We start from the raw sequence: 6,926 nt of genomic DNA on the forward strand, positions 1-6,926 counted from the left end.
TAGGGGGTCATAAAGGGTAAACCTCATATAGTAATATATAAAGTATATAATAATGGTTGTGTGGCGTTCTAAACTAGATTTTATGAATTGTGAATGGTTTTTCGTCTAATATAAAACAGCTGGGATGTAAAATAGTTATCCCATTCGGACTTGGTGTGTCAGTGTAAGATCACCCTCTGGCCTCCGGCCATCGGGATGATCTTACACTGACACACCGCGTCCTTATGGGATAACTATTAAATATGTTTGTCAAGTTTAAGGCCTAACGTTCGAATAAGGTGATATTTTGATGGAACGAGGCGCGGTCAAGACTGACCACATAACATACTTGTACCCAATAAACTATTCGCCAAAGGGATGTTTTTGGTTCCGTTATGTACAAATATAAAGATTTATTATACTTGAATAGGAAGATATTAATACACACACGGTTTGGGATGTTTGTCCATTTTATTAAGTCAAGGGATAGTTGGATAGACTTAAGTAGGTAAGACGATAATTATCCACTGTAATAATTCATTCTTAATAATGCAGTTCTAATTTTTCAAACTGACTTATTTGTCAAGTCAAAACTAGTCTAACATCTCAAATGCAATAGTAAAACAAAGGATATGGATTTTTCATCCAAGACACAAAAACAGTACATGCACAGCAGAAAACACACAAAATGCAAAGGAAGAGCGTATTGCTGTTCTTCATCTCAAAGTCACAGAGATGCCTTCCACACTTTTCAACAGCCCATCTTTTTTTAATTTTATATTTTTTTTACGGCAACATATTTCTAAACGGCTATTTATTTACTGCAAGAAAATAGTGTTTTAATGGACTAAAAACATTAAAAAAATGTATTTTAATGGACTAATAAAATTAAGAATAGAAATAGGGAATGTGTCAAAAAGACAACAACCCCAACCCAAAGAGCTGAAAACAGCCGGCCCGAAGGTCACCAATGGGTCTTCAACACTTCAAGAAAATCACCCATCCGGAGGCGTGTTAAACTATGAAATACAAAAATAAACATAAATTGAGCAATACACCGAAATTTGGTTAGAATAAGGTTATCTTTTGTAGTGATTTTAAATTAGTTCAATGCATTAGAAACCTGATTGTAGGAATGAACATGGTTATTTCTAACGAACAATAACAATGTTCATTCCTAACTACAATCAGGTTTATAATGATTTTTTTATATCTGGTGCTACAAATAATGACTTTGAGCGAACTCAGAATCTAATGTATTCTGGGAAATATTCTCAAAAGTGTATACCAAACCGTCGTGATTGGCAAAAAAACGTCCTAAACAATGCAAATTCGATCAATGACGAGACGGTATTTTCATTTTAGGTTACCAGCAATTAAATAACCTATAGCTATAGTCCTTGAAATTCTGGAACGGTCATGGCCAGTTGCATGTGTCGACCATAGTTTATTCATTTAAATGCATGCATCATTTATGACTCTAATTTCAGATTGAACAAAAAATCATACCATCATGACCTTTTTTATTCCAATGATTTTGACCTTGGGATTGATGATAAGTGTGGTACAAGGACAGATTCCAGAATATTACAATGGTAACAGTTTTCTTGCCACTGGAGGTGTATTACCATCCGGCGGCATCTCCTGGGTTGAAACAAGTAAGACTTATTCTACGATATATTTTTATAGTCCATTAAACTGTTGCAGAACTGTTTATAAATTAACAAATTGAATGTGTTTCACTTTTAATTTGAAACTTTAAAGAACAATCCCTCACCAAAAACACACACACACACACAAACATATTGAAGAAATAGTATCGCATGATTCAATAAGGATTTTTAAGAATTCATCATTAATAAATGTTTATTTTACAAATTTTATAACCGTCATATATAACTTGTGTTAAGAAAAATAAAATTCTAATGAGTAATTAATCTAACATGTAGCAATAATAAATATTGTCTGTAGAAACAATTATACTCGGCTATTTGGGACCGAGTTTTTGAATTTATTTAGATTTATTATTGAAAATTATACCAATTTTGTTATAGAATACTACAAAATAGCAAATGACCTTACTTAATACAAATTCCTTTTGTAGATAAGATAATTGTAAATAAACAATCATCAAATATGATGGTCTATATTATCATTATGCAATCAAGCCCTAACACAGTTTAATGTGTGATTATTTTCTTTTTTCAAGCTGTTTTTGGTGCAGTGGTTCTTTGTTTGTTGTTCTGTGGCGACAACGACAGCAGCAGCGGAAGTAGCGGAGGTAGTACAGCCCCAGAGTCGAACTAAACGTCAACTTCCGTCTGGTAAAAAAAAAAGAAAGACAGAGATGTATGCGATTTTTTTTCTATAAATGAACTTAATCATATACCTCAAAGAAAAATGAAATAAAAAAATGGGGTCACCGTTCTTTTAAGCTCACAATCGGCCTTCGAAAGAAGCATGCATTTTTAGCTCACCTGGCCCGAAGGGCCAAGTGAGCTTTTCTCATCACTTTGCGTCCGTCGTCGTTGTCGTCGTCGTCTGTTAACTTTTACAAAAATCTTCTCATCTGAAACTACTGGGCCAAATTTAATTAAACCACAATCATCATTAGGGTATCTTATTTAAAAATGTGGCCGGTGACCCGGCCAACCAACCAAGATGGCCGCCATGGCTAAAAATAGAACATAGGGGTAAAATGTAGATTTTGGATTATATCTCTGAAACCAAAGCATTTAGAGCAAATCTGACATGGGGGGGGGGGGGTATTGTTTATCAGGTCAAGATCTATCTGCCCTGAAATTTTCAGATGAATCGGACAACCCGTTGTTGGTTTGCTGCCCCTAAATTGGTAATGTAAGGAAATTTTGCCGTTTTTGGTTATCTGGAATATTATAATAGATATAGATAAACTGTAAACAGCAATTATGTTCAGCAAAGTAAGATCTACAAATAAGTCAACATTATCAAAATGGTCAGTTGACCCCTTAAGGAGTTATTGCCCTTTATAGTCAATTTTTAACAATTTTTCGTAAATTTTTGTTATCTTTTACAAAAATCTTCTCCTCTGAAACTATAAAGACATATTTAACCAAACTTGTCCACAATCATCATTAGGGTATCTTGTTGAAAAAGTGTGTCCGATGACCCTGCCCACAAACCAAGATGGCCGACATCGCTAAAAATAGTACATATGGTATGCAGTTTTTGGCTCATATTTTTGAAACCAAAGCATTTAGAGCAAATCTTACATGATAAAATTGTTCATTAGGTCAAGATCTATCTGCCCTGAAATTTTCAGACCAATCAGACAACCCGTTGTTGGGTTGCTGCCCCTGAATTGGTAATTTTAAGAAAATTTGGCAGCGTTTGGTTATTATCTTGAATATTATTGTAGGTAGAGATAAAATGTAAACAGCAATAATGTACAGCAAAGTAAGACCTATAAATAAGTCAACATGATTGAAATGGTCAATTGACCCCTTAAGGAGTTATTGCCCTTTACAGTCAATATTAAACAATTTTCATAAATTTTGTAAATTTTTGTAAATTTTTACAAAATGTTTCCAACTGTACCTACTTGGCCGAGTTCATTATAGATAGAGAAAATTATAAGCAGCAAGAATGTTCAGTAAAATAAGATCTGCAAACACGTCACAATCACCAAAACACAATTTAGTCATTAATCGATCTGTGTCGTTTTTTATATGCACAATGACCAAGGTGATCGACACAAACTCTTTAGAGCCTCTAGTTGTTAAAGTACTTTTTTCTGTTTAACTAATAGAAGAAATAGAGGGACAGTCATGTAATATCGAAATGGAAAAACGAACTAAATTACAGAAACCGCTAAAATTTGTTTAGTTTAAATAAATTATATATGTCACCGATGAGTTTAAAAAGATATTTTAATTTTGATGCAAGAACCTGGCATTTTTGCACCAAAGGGAGATAATTTGGAGCTTTTTCAATGATGTAAACATTTTAAAATCAACTGGGGCCAAAACAAATCGATTCTTTTGGTTGATTTTTGTGCCATTTCATAACGTTACAACTAATAGTGTAATTAAAAATAAAAGTTGTAATGAAAAAAAAATGTTTAAAATTTTGCAGACATTTTTGTACCCACGAGCCTCCTTCAGTTTTTTTTTTTTATCGAATCTTCTAATGTTTTTAAATAAGGAGATGTGGTATATGATTCCCAGTAAGACCATCTGCTAAAGTAAATGGTAAGTCCTTTAACAATGAGGTAAACCCATACGTTATAGAAAGATACAAAACTTAACGACGTAACCAAATGTTAAACATTTCAAACGAAAAAGAACAACGTTGTACTGTAATTGTGATCTATTTCAAATCCTGTTGTTTCAATTTATAAATACTTACATTTTGCTATATAATTATATTTTTATTTTATTTTCAGGTGCTTTGTCATCTCAATAAAGCAGTTATAGTAGTTCACCAATGGTCATATTTGTATTTAATAAATTATTACATATACAATAACCATGCATCGTTAATCTTCAGTTTTAACAAATTCAATATGTTTTCTAATTCGGGTGTTTTGGTGGGGTTCGTGTTGTTCAGTCTTTATTTTCAGCGGTGTGTTTTGTATACTGCCATTTGGTCTTTTTCATATTTTTGTCATGGCGTGGTCAATTTTATTTTCGACTTATGCGTTTGAATGTCCTTTTTAAATCTTCCGCCTCTCTTTCTCTAATTAAATTTGAAATTTTGAATCTAAGCATTACCACCTATCTTTATCAATACTGACAATACTGTCATTATAATTAAGCCTAGTAAGATTGTCCAACATACTGTTCTAAAAATATGTCAAATGGATAAAAGAAGATGTGGTATTAGTACCAATAAGACAGCTCTCCATCCAAGTCAGTATTTATAAAGTAAACCATAACAGGTCAAGGTATGGCCTTCAACACGGAGCCTTCGCTCACATCAAACAGCAAGCTATTAAGGGCCTCAAAATTACTAGTGTAAAACCATTCAAATGGGAAAACCAACTGTCTAACTTATATAAAAAAAAAAGAGAAACAAGAAACACTTATCAACCACATCAACATAGAAAAACCACTGAGCATCAGGTTTCTGACTTAGGACAGGTGCAAACAAATGCAGCAGATTTAAACATTTAAATAGGCACCAAATGCACATGCAGATTTACGTGCAAACTTAATTCACTGTGGAATTTTTAAGTAATAAGTGTATCTATCCTCTGTGCACTTTATTTACATTACATGTAGAAAATAAATTGGAGCAGTCCTGTTGCTTGTCAAGTTAAATATTATTCACACACGTAGCATTCGAAGAACATAGCTGAAAACACCAATCTATAAAATTATATAAACTACAGATTTTGATTTTGGTGCAAAGTAGAGACGTTCAAAATAGCCATCATATTTGACTTTCTGGCTGACAACGTCTAAATCATTCCTGAGATATGATTAGCTATGTCAAAATGTATTTAAATATATTGAGGACTTGCTACAGTCACGATTTTATAATCATTCAATTTGATTCTGTCTTAAAGAATAATCATAACTTAAATTGTATTGCCCAAACATTAATTTAGTTTAGACACATTTTATTTGCTGTAAAACAGAAGTAGAATATGATGTCTTATTCATAATACAATATGTATAACACAATCATGAGCATGAAATGGGGAATGCGTCAAAGAAACAACAACCCGACCAAAGAGCATAACACAACCGAAGGCCACCAATGGGTCTTCAACACAGGGAGAAAAATCCCGCACCCAAAGGCGTGCTTCAGCTGTAACGAACATGCGTGACGAAAAAATCTATTGGATATTTTACGAACTATAAATAAAAAGAGTCAAAAATTTAGAAAAACGTTGCTGATAATGAAGATGTTGATCTGGGCCAGTATCAATACCACTTAAAAGTTTTAACATTTATAAATATTTAGAATTGTTGATTAAAGTTAGAATGACTGCTAGACAAACAAAAATCCGAGTAGTTAAATTGTCTTAGATCGGTCATGTAAAATTCCCGATGTTCTGCGTTTGAAGCCGTTACGAGGCTGCCTTACTTTCTTGGGAGTTGCTATTCCTATGATATATGAACTCGGGGCATTATTTTCTATTTTTATTAATTTTTTTACTTTTTTGGCTATTTTTCTTTTTTTTTCATTATCAATATGCATTTCAAAAAAGGTGAAAATATCAGCATTTTACGGAAGCGTATTAGGGACATAGAAAAATAAAATTAGCAATGAACTTTTTTTGTAAAGGTCGAAATTTTGACATTTCAAATCTTAAAATTTCGACTTTATCTCGAAATTTTAACTTTTCTTATCTTGAAATTTTGACTTTCTAAAATCTTGAAATTTCGACTTTTCAAAAAGTCGAAATTTTTGGCTTTTTTAGAATTCGAAATTTTGCCTTTATAGAATGTCAAAATTTCGACTTTAAACTGAAAATTTCGACTTTTTCTAAACTCGAAATCTCGACTTCTTTTGAACACAAAATTTCGACTTTTTTTAAACTCAAAATTTCGACTTGTTAACTCCAAATTTCGACTTTTCCTAAGTATTTATACGTTTGCGATTACCACATTCACAGTCATTTATATCAGCAAGGGGAGAGCCATATACATCATAAACTTAATAAGCATATTTAAATAAACTAAACCATTTTAAAGAGGTTATTTTAGATAGAAAATCTTGTTCTTGCCGAAGAATAAATAAAATATGTTTCACGTTCAAATACATATTTCAAGTCTGGAATTCAGATATGTGTATCAAGACAACCCCGTTATTCAGACACACCTATATTACGTCATACTTTTATTCAACAGTCTAAGATATAAAGACAAGGGTTAATAGTTGTGTCATAAGAATGTCAACTTGTAGAGTTTAATCAATGTTCCAGAAAAAAGAACTATTATTTCAAAATTCCAAAACTA

The 6,926-nt window shown here is 32.3% G+C and overlaps 1 long non-coding RNA gene across 1 annotated transcript; it reads left to right on the forward strand.

The window, feature by feature from the left end:
- The first annotated feature begins 414 nt into the window (after positions 1-414).
- Positions 415-2,396, forward strand: LOC143058228 (uncharacterized). The gene is made up of 3 exons (XR_012972953.1): positions 415-487; positions 1,470-1,637; positions 2,189-2,396. It is a non-coding gene; the product is annotated as an uncharacterized LOC143058228 (long non-coding RNA).
- Positions 2,397-6,926: the final 4,530 nt, after the last annotated feature.

This window comes from Mytilus galloprovincialis, chromosome 14, assembly GCF_965363235.1.
Source record: "Mytilus galloprovincialis chromosome 14, xbMytGall1.hap1.1, whole genome shotgun sequence".
NCBI lineage: Eukaryota > Metazoa > Mollusca > Bivalvia > Mytilida > Mytilidae > Mytilus > Mytilus galloprovincialis.